This window comes from Vanellus vanellus (assembly GCF_965231255.1).
Source record: "Vanellus vanellus genome assembly, contig: HAP1_SCAFFOLD_178, whole genome shotgun sequence".
Lineage (NCBI taxonomy): Eukaryota > Metazoa > Chordata > Aves > Charadriiformes > Charadriidae > Vanellus > Vanellus vanellus.
In genome coordinates this window covers 188,251-200,800 of record NW_028127262.1, presented here as the reverse complement: position 1 = coordinate 200,800, position 12,550 = coordinate 188,251, and positions in this window count along the sequence as shown.

Below are 12,550 nucleotides of genomic sequence, written 5' to 3'. Positions count from 1 at the left end.
GGAGGTTTTTTGTAGAGTAGATTTTTATTTTGAACACCTTCGCTATACGCAAACAAATAGTCATATGTCAATAGATAGTAAAATGAGAGGGTTTTCTCTATTTCAATGGCTCCCACCCATGTTTCCAGATTGTAACGTTTTCTAATGTCCCCTATGAATCTCCCTCTTCTGAGGCATACAACCCCAACAATGGACCTTGGGCTGCCGTAAATGGCATCATCCTATTTCAGCGTATTACCAAATAGGCCAGAAGAAAGAGGAAGGATTCAGGTGGACATGCGGCACTTCCTTTAAAGATGAGAAGTATTTGAAGACTTCAAATGAGTGTTGATCCATCTGAAGAAATTTTGCAGCCATTGTTAGTGTGGCAGTAAAGCTGCTGTCTGTTCTCGGGAAAGGGCTTGTTCCTCCCCCTTTCCCTTCAGGTGGAAATGTATGCGTGTGATTCTATACTAAAAAATAAAAAAATAATAAGGAGGAGAGGGGAAAGGGGGGACGGAACAGTGCAGAACAAAAAGGAGAAAAAGTGGGACAGGGGAAAAACAAAAAGGGGGGGAAGAGGGAAAAAAGGAAAGGGGGGAAGGGAAAGTAGAAACACTGGGAGAGAAAGAGGGGACGGGCAAGGCATAAAGATGGAAAAACAGGAACAACAGTTAGGAGGTGGAGGCCGGAAGGTGGAGGCCAGGAGATAGAGGCCGGAAGGTGGAGGCCGGAGGCCAGAAAGTAAAAGCCGGAAAGTGGAGGCCAGAGGACGAAAAGTGGAGGCCAGAGGATGAAAAGTGGAGGCCGAAAAGGGGAGGCCAGAGGCCCAAAAAGTGGAGGCCCAAAAAGTGGAGGCCCAAAAAGTGGAGGCCCAAAAAGTGGAGGCCCAAAAAGTGGAGGCCCAAAAAGTGGAGGCCCAAAAAGTGGAGGGCGGAAAGTGGAGGGCGGAAAGTGGAGGGCGGAAAGTGGAGGGCGGAAAGTGGAGGGCGGAAAGTGGAGGGCGGAAAGTGGAGGGCGGAAAGTGGAGGGCGGAAAGTGGAGGCCAGAGGCCAAACAAAAAAATTTTGTAATTTTCATAATTCATTGCCTCAAAACCACCGTTTTTAACCCTCTGTAGTCTCTGTATCAAAAAAAGCAAACGTCCAGCCGCTGCTCCCACAGCAAAGGCCCCAGCGGGGAAAAGTCATGCTGGTCCTCACTGCCTCCGGGAACCCCTTCAAATGCCCCACACCTTTTGCACCTCTCTGCTTTCCTGTGGACTCCATCCTCAAAACCACCGTTTTTCACTCTCGGCAGCCTCCGGAGCAAAAAACGCAAACGTCCAGCCGCTGCTACCACAGCAAAGGCCCCAGCGGGGAAAAGTCATGCTGGTCCTCACTGCCTCCGGGAACCCCTTCAAATGCCCCACACCTTTTGGACCTCTCTGCTTTCCTGTAGACTCCATCCTCAAAACCACTGTTTTTCACTCTCGGCAGCCTCCGGAGCAAAAAACGCAAACGTCCAGCTGCTTCTACCACAGCAAAGTTTCCAGGGGGGAAAAGTCATGCTGGTCCTCACTGCCTCCGGGAACCCCATCAAATGCCCCACACCTTTTGGACCTCTCTGCTTTCCTGTGGACTCCATCCTCAAAACCACCGTTTTTAACCCTCGGCAGCCTCCGGAGCAAAAAACGCAAACGTCCAGCCGCTGTTCCCACAGCAAAGCCCCAGCGGGGAAAAGTCATGCTGGTCCTCACTGCCTCCGGGAACCCCTTCAAATGCCCCACACCTTTTGGACCTCTCTGCTTTCCTGTGGACTCCATCCTCAAAACCACCGTTATTAACCCTCGGTAGTCTCTGTAGCAAAAAACGCAAACGTTCAGCCGCTGCTCCCACAGCAAAGGTTCCAAGGCTGAAAAGTCATGCTGGTCCTCACTGCCTCTGGGAACCCCTTCAAATGCCCCACACCTTTTGGACCTCTCTGCTTTCCTGTGGACTCCATCCTCAAAACCACCGTTTTTCACTCTCGGTAGTCTCTGTAGCAAAAAAAGCAGATGTCCAGCCGCTGCTCCCACAGCAAAGGCCCCAGCGGGGAAAAGTCATGCTGGTCCTCACTGCCTCCGGGAACACCTTCAAATGCCCCACACCTTTTGGACCTCTCTGCTTTCCTGTGGACTCCATCCTCAAAACCACCGTTTTTCACTCTCGGCAGACTCCGGAGCAAAAAACGCAAATGTCCAGCCGCTGCTCCCACATCAAAGGCCCCAGCGGGTAAAAGTCATGCTGGTCCTCACTGCCTCCGGGAACCCCTTCAAATGCCCCACACCTTTTAGACCTCTCTGCTTTCCTGTGGAATCCATCCTCAAAACCACTGTTTTTCACTCTCGGCAGCCTCCGGAGCAAAAAACGCAAACGTCCAGCCGCTGCTCCCACAGCAAAGGCCCCAGCGGGGAAAAGTCATGCTGGTCCTCACTGCCTCCGGGAACCCCTTCAAATGCCCCATACGTTTTGGACCTCTCTGTTTTCCTGTGGACTCCATCCTCAAAACCACCGTTTTTCACTCTCGGCAGCCTCCGGAGCAAAAAACGCAAACGTCCAGCCGCTGCTCCCACAGCAAAGGTTCCAAGGCGGAAAAGTCATGCTGGTCCTCACTGCCTCTGGGAACCCCTTCAAATGCCCCACACCTTTTGGACCTCTCTGTTTTCCTGTGGACTCCATCCTCAAAACCACCGTTTTTCACTCTCGGCAGCCTCCGGAGCAAAAAACGCAAACGTCCAGCCCCTGCTCCCACAGCAAAGGCCCCAGCGGGGAAAAGTCATGCTGGTCCTCACTGCCTCCGGGAACCCCTTCAAATGCCCCACACCTTTTGGACCTCTCTGCTTTCCTGTGAACTCCATCCTCAAAACCACCGTATTTCACTCTCGGCATCCGCCGGAGCAAAAAACGCAAACGTCCAGCCGCTGCTCCCACAGCAAAGGCCCCAGCGGGGAAAAGTCATGCTGGTCCTCACTGCCTCCGGGAACCCTTTCAAATGCCCCACACCTTTTGGACCTCTCTGCTTTCCTGTGTACTCCATCCTCCAAACCACCGTTTTTCACTCTCGGCAGCCTCCGGAGCAAAAAACGCAAACGTCCAACCGCTGCTCCCACAGCAAAGGCCCCAGCGGGGAAAAGTCATGCTGGTCCTCACTGCCTCCGGGAACCCCTTCAAATGAACCACACCTTTTGGAACTCTCTGCTTTCCTGTGGACTCCATCCTTAAAAACACCTTTTTTAAACCTCTGTAGTCTCTGTATCAAAAAACGCAAACGTCCAGCCGCTGCTCCCACAGCAAAGGCCCCAGTGGGTAAAAGTCATGCTGGTCCTCACTGCCTCCGGGAACCCCTTCAAATGCCCCACACCTTTTGGACCTCTCTGCTTTCCTGTGGACTCCATCCTCAAAACCACCGTTTTTAACCCTCGGTAGTCTCTGTAGCAAAAAACGCAAACGTCCAGCCGCTGCTCCCACAGCAAAGGCCCCAGCGGGGAAAAGTCATGCTGGTCCTCACTGCCTCCGGGAACCCCTTCAAATGCCCCACACCTTTTGGACCTCTCTGCTTTCCTGTGGACTCCATCCTCAAAACCACCGTTTTTCACTCTCGGCAGCCTCCGGAGCAAAAAACGCAAACGTCCAGCCGCTGCTCCCACAGCAAAGGTTCCAAGGCGGAAAAGTCATGCTGGTCCTCACTGCCTCCGGGAACCCCTTTAAATTCCCCACACCTTTTGGACCTCTCTGCTTTCCTGTGGACTCCATCCTCAAAACCACCGTTTTTCACTCTCGGCAGCCTCCGGAGCAAAAAACGCAAAAGTCCAGCCGCTGCTCCCACAGCAAAGGCCCCAGCGGGGGAAAGTCATGCTGGTCCTCACTGCCTCCGGGAACCCCTTCAAATGCCCCACACCTTTTGCACCTCTCTACTTTCCTGTGGACTCCATCCTCAAAACCACCGTTTTTCACTCTCAGCAGCCTCCAGAGCAAAAAACGCAGATGTCCAGCCGCTGCTCCCACAGCAAAGGCCCCAGCGGGGAAAAGTCATGCTGGTCCTCACTGCCTCCGGGAACCCCTTCAAATGCCCCACACCTTTTGGACCTCTCTGCTTTCCTGTGGACTCCATCCTCAAAACCACCGTTTTTCACTCTCGGCAGCCTCCAGAGCAAAAAACGCAAACGTCCAGCCGCTGCTTCCACAGCAAAGGCCCCAGCGGGGAAAAGTCATGCTGGTCCTCTCTGCCTCCAGGAACCCCTTCAAATGCCCCACACCTTTTGGACCTCTCTGCTTTCCTGTGGAATCCATCCTCAAAACCACCGTTTTTCACTCTCGGCATCCGCCGGAGCAAAAAACGCAAACGTCCAGCCGCTGCTCCCACAGCAAAGGTTCCAAGGCGGTAAAGTCATGCTGGTCCTCACTGCCTCTGGGAACCCCTTCAAATGCCCCACACCTTTTGGACATCTCTGTTTTCCTGTGGACTCCATCCTCAAAACCACCGTTTTTCACTCTCGGCAGACTCCGGAGCAAAAAACGCAAACGTCCAGCCGCTGCTCCCACAGCAAAGGCCCCAGCGGGGAAAAGTCATGCTGGTCCTCACTGCCTCCGGGAACCCCTTCAAATGCCCCACACCTTTTGGACCTCTCTGCTTTCCTGTGGACTCCATCCTCAAAACCACCGTTTTTCACTCTCGGCATCCGCCGGACCAAAAAACGCAAACGTCCAGCCGCTGCTCCCACAGCAAAGGTTCCAAGGCGGAAAAGTCATGCTGGTCCTCACTGCCTCCGGGAACCCCTTCAAATGCCCCACACCTTTTGGACCTCTCTGCTTTCCTGTGGACTCCATCCTCAAAACCACCGTTTTTCACTCTCGGCAGCCTCCGGAGCAAAAAACGCAAACGTCCAGCCGCTGCTCCCACAGCAAAGGTTCCAAGGCGGAAAAGTCATGCTGGTCCTCACTGCCTCCGGGAACCCCTTCAAATGCCCCACACCTTTTGGACCTCTGTGCTTTCTAGTGGAATCCATCCTCAAAACCACCGTTTTTCACTCTCAGCAGCCTCCGGAGCAAAAAACGCAAACGTCCAGCCGCTGCTCCCACAGCAAAGGCCCCAGCGGAGAAAAGTCATGCTGGTCCTCACTGCCTCCGGGAAGCCCTTCAAATGCCCCACACCTTTTGGACCTCTCTGCTTTCCTGTGGAGTCCATCCTCAACACCACCGTTTTTCACTCTCGGCAGCCTCCGGAGCAAAAAACGCAAACGTCCAGCTGCTGCTCCCACAGCAAAGGCCCCAGCGGGGAAAAGTCATGCTGGTCCTCACTGCCTCTGGGAACCCCTTCAAATGCCCCACACTATTTGGACCTCTCTGCTTTCCTGTGGAATCCATCCTCAAAACCACCGTTTTTAACCCTCGGCAGCCTCCGGAGCAAAAAACGCAAACGTCCAGCCGCTGCTCCCACAGCAAAGCCTCAGCGGGTAAAAGTCATGCTGGTCCTCACTGCCTCCGGGAACCCCTTCAAATGCCCCACACCTTTTGCACCTCTCTGCTTTCCTGTGGACTCCATCCTCAAAACCACCGTTATTAACCCTCGGTAGTCTCTGTAGCAAAAAACGCAAACGTCCAGCCGCTGCTCCCACAGCAAAGCTTCCAAGGCTGAAAAGTCATGCTGGTCCTCACTGCCTCTGCGAACCCCTTCAAATGCCCCACAGTTTTTGGACCTCTCTGCTTTCCTGTGGACTCCATCCTCAAAACCAGCGTTATTAACCCTCGGTAGTCTCTGTAGCAAAAAAAGCAGATGTCCAGCCGCTGCTCCCACAGCAAAGGCCCCAGCGGGGAAAAGTCATGCTGGTCCTCACTGCCTCCGGGAACCCCTTCAAATGCCCCACACCTTTTGGACCTCTCTGCTTTCCTGTGGACTCCATCCTCAAAACCACCGTTTTTCACTCTCGGCAGCCTCCGGAGCAAAAAACGCAAATGTCCAGCCGCTGCTCCCACATCAAAGGCCCCAGCGGGGAAAAGTCATGCTGGTCCTCACTGCCTCCGGGAACCCCTTCAAATGCCCCACACCTTTTGGACCTCTCTGCTTTCCTGTGGAATCCATCCTCAAAACCACCGTTTTTCACTCTCGGCAGCCTCCGGAGCAAAAAACGCAAACGTCCAGCCGCTGCTCCCACAGCAAAGGTTCCAAGGCGGAAAAGTTATGCTGGTCCTCACTGCCTCTGGGAACCCCTTCAAATGCCCCACACCTTTTGGACCTCTCTGCTTTCCTGTGGACTCCATCCTCAAAACCACCGTTTTTCACTCTCGGCAGCCTCCGGAGCAAAAAACGCAAACGTCCAGCCGCTGCACCCACAGCAAAGGCCCCAGCGGGGAAAAGTCATGCTGGTCTTCACTACCTCCAGGAACCCCTTCAAATGCCCCACACCTTTTGGACCTCTCTGCTTTCCTGTGGACTCCATCCTCAAAACCACCGTTTTTCACTCTCGGCAGCCTCCGGAGCAAAAAACGCAAACGTCCAGCTGCTGCTCCCACAGCAAAGGCCCCAGCGAGGAAAAGTCATGCTGGTCCTCACTGCCTCCGGGAACCCCTTCATATGCCCCACACCTTTTGGATCTGTCTGCTTTCATGTGGACTCCATCCTCAAAACCACCGTTTTTCACTCTCGGCAGCCTCCGGAGCAAAAAACGCAAACGTTCAGCCGCTGCTCCCACAGCAAAGGCCCCAGCGGGGAAAAGTCATGCTGGTCCTCACTGCCTCCGGGAACCCCTTCAAATGCCCCACACCTTTTGGACCTCTCTGCTTTCCTGTGGAATCCATCCTCAAAATCACCGTTTCTCACTCTCAGCAGCCTCCGGAGCAAAAAACTCAAACATCCAGCCGCTGCACCCACAGCAAATGCCCAGCGGGGAAAAGTCATGCTAGTCCTCACTGCCTCCGGGAACCCCTTCAAATGCCCCACACCTTTTGGACCTCTCTGCTTTCCTGTGGAATCCATCCTCAAAACCACCGTTATTAACCCTCGGCAGCCTCCGGAGCAAAAAACGCAAACGTCCAGCCGTTGCTCCCACAGCAAAGGCCCCAGCGGGGGAAAGTCATGCTGGTCCTCACTGCCTCCAGGAACCCCTGCAAATGCCCCACACCTTTTGGACCTCTCTGCTTTCCTGTGGACTCCATCCTCAAAACCACCGTTTTTCACTCTCGGCATCCGCCGGAGCAAAAAACGCAAACGTCCAGCCGCTGCTCCCACAGCAAAGGTTCCAAGGCGGAAAAGTCATGCTGGTCCTCACTGCCTCCGGGAACCCCTTCAAATGCCCCACACCTTTTGGACCTCTCTGTTTTCCTGTGGACTCCATCCTCAAAACCACCGTTTTTCACTCTCGGCTTCCTCCGGAGCAAAAAATGCAAACGTCCAGCAACTGCTTCCACAGCAAAGGCCCCAGCGGGGAAAAGTCATGCTGGTCCTCACTGCCTCCAGGACCCCTTCAAATGCCCCACACCTTTTGGACCTCTCTGCTTTCCTGTGGAATCCATCCTCAAAACCACCGTTTTTCACTCTCGGCAGCCTCCGTTGCAAAAAACGCAAACGTCCAGCTGCTGCTCCCACAGCAAAGGCCCGAGCGGGGAAAAGTCATGCTGGTCCTCACTGCCTCCGGGAACCCCTTCAAATGCCCCACACCTTTTGGACCTCTCTGTTTTCCTGTGGAATCCATCCTCAAAACCACCGTTTTTCACTCTCGGCAGCCTCCGGAGCAAAAAACGCAAACGTCCAGCTGCTGCTCCCACAGCAAAGGCCCCAGCGGGGAAAAGTCATGCTGGTCCTCACTGCCTCTGGGAACCCCTTCAAATGCCCCACACTATTTGGACCTCTCTGCTTTCCTGTGGAATCCATCCTCAAAACCACCGTTTTTAACCCTCGGCAGCCTCCGGAGCAAAAAACGCAAACGTCCAGCCGCTGCTCCCACAGCAAAGCCTCAGCGGGTAAAAGTCATGCTGGTCCTCACTGCCTCCGGGAACCCCTTCAAATGCCCCACACCTTTTGCACCTCTCTGCTTTCCTGTGGACTCCATCCTCAAAACCACCGTTATTAACCCTCGGTAGTCTCTGTAGCAAAAAACGCAAACGTCCAGCCGCTGCTCCCACAGCAAAGCTTCCAAGGCTGAAAAGTCATGCTGGTCCTCACTGCCTCTGCGAACCCCTTCAAATGCCCCACAGTTTTTGGACCTCTCTGCTTTCCTGTGGACTCCATCCTCAAAACCAGCGTTATTAACCCTCGGTAGTCTCTGTAGCAAAAAAAGCAGATGTCCAGCCGCTGCTCCCACAGCAAAGGCCCCAGCGGGGAAAAGTCATGCTGGTCCTCACTGCCTCCGGGAACCCCTTCAAATGCCCCACACCTTTTGGACCTCTCTGCTTTCCTGTGGACTCCATCCTCAAAACCACCGTTTTTCACTCTCGGCAGCCTCCGGAGCAAAAAACGCAAATGTCCAGCCGCTGCTCCCACATCAAAGGCCCCAGCGGGTAAAAGTCATGCTGGTCCTCACTGCCTCCAGGAACCCCTTCAAATGCCCCACACCTTTTGGACCTCTCTGCTTTCCTGTGGAATCCATCCTCAAAACCACCGTTTTTCACTCTCGGCAGCCTCCGGAGCAAAAAACGCAAACGTCCAGCCGCTGCTCCCACAGCAAAGGTTCCAAGGCGGAAAAGTCATGCTGGTCCTCACTGCCTCTGGGAACCCCTTCAAATGCCCCACACTATTTGGACCTCTCTGCTTTCCTGTGGACTCCATCCTCAAAACCACCGTTTTTCACTCTCGGCAGCCTCCGGAGCAAAAAACGCAAACGTCCAGCCGCTGCACCCACAGCAAAGGCCCCAGCGGGGAAAAGTCATGCTGGTCTTCACTACCTCCAGGAACCCCTTCAAATGCCCCACACCTTTTGGACCTCTCTGCTTTCCTGTGGACTCCATCCTCAAAACCACCGTTTTTCACTCTCGGCAGCCTCCGGAGCAAAAAACGCAAACGTCCAGCTGCTGCTCCCACAGCAAAGGCCCCAGCGGGGAAAAGTCATGCTGGTCCTCACTGCCTCCGGGAACCCCTTCATATGCCCCACACCTTTTGGATCTGTCTGCTTTCATGTGGACTCCATCCTCAAAACCACCGTTTTTCACTCTCGGCAGCCTCCGGAGCAAAAAACGCAAACGTTCAGCCGCTGCTCCCACAGCAAAGGCCCCAGCGGGGAAAAGTCATGCTGGTCCTCACTGCCTCCGGGAACCCCTTCAAATGCCCCACACCTTTTGGACCTCTCTGCTTTCCTGTGGACTCCATCCTCAAAACCACCGTTATTAACCCTCGGTAGTCTCTGTAGCAAAAAACGCAAACGTCCAGCCGCTGCTCCCACAGCAAAGGTTCCAAGGCTGAAAAGTCATGCTGGTCCTCACTGCCTCCAGGAACCCCTTCAAATGCCCCACAGTTTTTGGACCTCTCTGCTTTCCTGTGGACTCCATCCTCAAAACCATCGTTATTAACCCTCGGTAGTCTCTGTAGCAAAAAAAGCAGATGTCCAGCCGCTGCTCCCACAGCAAAGGCCCCAGCGGGGAAAAGTCATGCTGGTCCTCACTGCCTCCGGGAACCCCTTCAAATGCCCCACACCTTTTGGACCTCTCTGCTTTCCTGTGGACTCCATCCTCAAAACCACCGTTTTTCACTCTCGGCAGCCTCCGGAGCAAAAAACGCAAATGTCCAGCCGCTGCTCCCACATCAAAGGCCCCAGCGGGTAAAAGTCATGCTGGTCCTCACTGCCTCCGGGAACCCCTTCAAATGCCCCACACCTTTTGGACCTCTCTGCTTTCCTGTGGAATCCATCCTCAAAACCACCGTTTTTCACTCTCGGCAGCCTCCGGAGCAAAAAACGCAAACGTCCAGCCGCTGCTCCCACAGCAAAGGTTCCAAGGCGGAAAAGTTATGCTGGTCCTCACTGCCTCTGGGAACCCCTTCAAATGCCCCACACCTTTTGGACCTCTCTGCTTTCCTGTGGACTCCATCCTCAAAACCACCGTTTTTCACTCTCGGCAGCCTCCGGAGCAAAAAACGCAAACGTCCAGCCGCTGCACCCACAGCAAAGGCCCCAGCGGGGAAAAGTCATGCTGGTCTTCACTACCTCCAGGAACCCCTTCAAATGCCCCACACCTTTTGGACCTCTCTGCTTTCCTGTGGACTCCATCCTCAAAACCACCGTTTTTCACTCTCGGCAGCCTCCGGAGCAAAAAACGCAAACGTCCAGCTGCTGCTCCCACAGCAAAGGCCCCAGCGAGGAAAAGTCATGCTGGTCCTCACTGCCTCCGGGAACCCCTTCATATGCCCCACACCTTTTGGATCTGTCTGCTTTCATGTGGACTCCATCCTCAAAACCACCGTTTTTCACTCTCGGCAGCCTCCGGAGCAAAAAACGCAAACGTTCAGCCGCTGCTCCCACAGCAAAGGCCCCAGCGGGGAAAAGTCATGCTGGTCCTCACTGCCTCCGGGAACCCCTTCAAATGCCCCACACCTTTTGGACCTCTCTGCTTTCCTGTGGAATCCATCCTCAAAATCACCGTTTCTCACTCTCAGCAGCCTCCGGAGCAAAAAACTCAAACATCCAGCCGCTGCACCCACAGCAAATGCCCAGCGGGGAAAAGTCATGCTAGTCCTCACTGCCTCCGGGAACCCCTTCAAATGCCCCACACCTTTTGGACCTCTCTGCTTTCCTGTGGAATCCATCCTCAAAACCACCGTTATTAACCCTCGGCAGCCTCCGGAGCAAAAAACGCAAACGTCCAGCCGTTGCTCCCACAGCAAAGGCCCCAGCGGGGGAAAGTCATGCTGGTCCTCACTGCCTCCAGGAACCCCTGCAAATGCCCCACACCTTTTGGACCTCTCTGCTTTCCTGTGGACTCCATCCTCAAAACCACCGTTTTTCACTCTCGGCATCCGCCGGAGCAAAAAACGCAAACGTCCAGCCGCTGCTCCCACAGCAAAGGTTCCAAGGCGGAAAAGTCATGCTGGTCCTCACTGCCTCCGGGAACCCCTTCAAATGCCCCACACCTTTTGGACCTCTCTGTTTTCCTGTGGACTCCATCCTCAAAACCACCGTTTTTCACTCTCGGCTTCCTCCGGAGCAAAAAATGCAAACGTCCAGCAACTGCTTCCACAGCAAAGGCCCCAGCGGGGAAAAGTCATGCTGGTCCTCACTGCCTCCAGGACCCCTTCAAATGCCCCACACCTTTTGGACCTCTCTGCTTTCCTGTGGAATCCATCCTCAAAACCACCGTTTTTCACTCTCGGCAGCCTCCGTTGCAAAAAACGCAAACGTCCAGCTGCTGCTCCCACAGCAAAGGCCCGAGCGGGGAAAAGTCATGCTGGTCCTCACTGCCTCCGGGAACCCCTTCAAATGCCCCACACCTTTTGGACCTCTCTGTTTTCCTGTGGAATCCATCCTCAAAACCACCGCTTTTAACCCTCGGTAGTCTCTGTAGCAAAAAACGCAAACGTCCAGCCGCTGCTCCCACAGCAAACGTTCCAAGGCAGAAAAGTCATGCTGGTCCTCACTGCCTCCGGGAACCCCTTCAAATGCCCCACACCTTTTGGACCTCTCTGCTTTCCTGTGGACTCCATCCTCAAAACCACCGTTTTTCACTCTCGGCAGCCTCCGGAGCAAAAAACGCAAATGTCCAGCCGCTGCTCCCACATCAAAGGCCCCAGCGGGTAAAAGTCATGCTGGTCCTCACTGCCTCCAGGAACCCCTTCAAATGCCCCACACCTTTTGGACCTCTCTGCTTTCCTGTGGAATCCATCCTCAAAACCACCGTTTTTCACTCTCGGCAGCCTCCGGAGCAAAAAACGCAAACGTCCAGCCGCTGCTCCCACAGCAAAGGTTCCAAGGCGGAAAAGTCATGCTGGTCCTCACTGCCTCTGGGAACCCCTTCAAATGCCCCACACCTTTTGGACCTCTCTGCTTTCCTGTGGACTCCATCCTCAAAACCACCGTTTTTCACTCTCGGCAGCCTCCGGAGCAAAAAACGCAAACGTCCAGCCGCTGCACCCACAGCAAAGGCCCCAGCGGGGAAAAGTCATGCTGGTCTTCACTACCTCCAGGAACCCCTTCAAATGCCCCACACCTTTTGGACCTCTCTGCTTTCCTGTGGACTCCATCCTCAAAACCACCGTTTTTCACTCTCGGCAGCCTCCGGAGCAAAAAACGCAAACGTCCAGCTGCTGCTCCCACAGCAAAGGCCCCAGCGGGGAAAAGTCATGCTGGTCCTCACTGCCTCCGGGAACCCCTTCATATGCCCCACACCTTTTGGATCTGTCTGCTTTCATGTGGACTCCATCCTCAAAACCACCGTTTTTCACTCTCGGCAGCCTCCGGAGCAAAAAACGCAAACGTTCAGCCGCTGCTCCCACAGCAAAGGCCCCAGCGGGGAAAAGTCATGCTGGTCCTCACTGCCTCCGGGAACCCCTTCAAATGCCCCACACCTTTTGGACCTCTCTGCTTTCCTGTGGAATCCATCCTCAAAATCACCGTTTCTCACTCTCAGCAGCC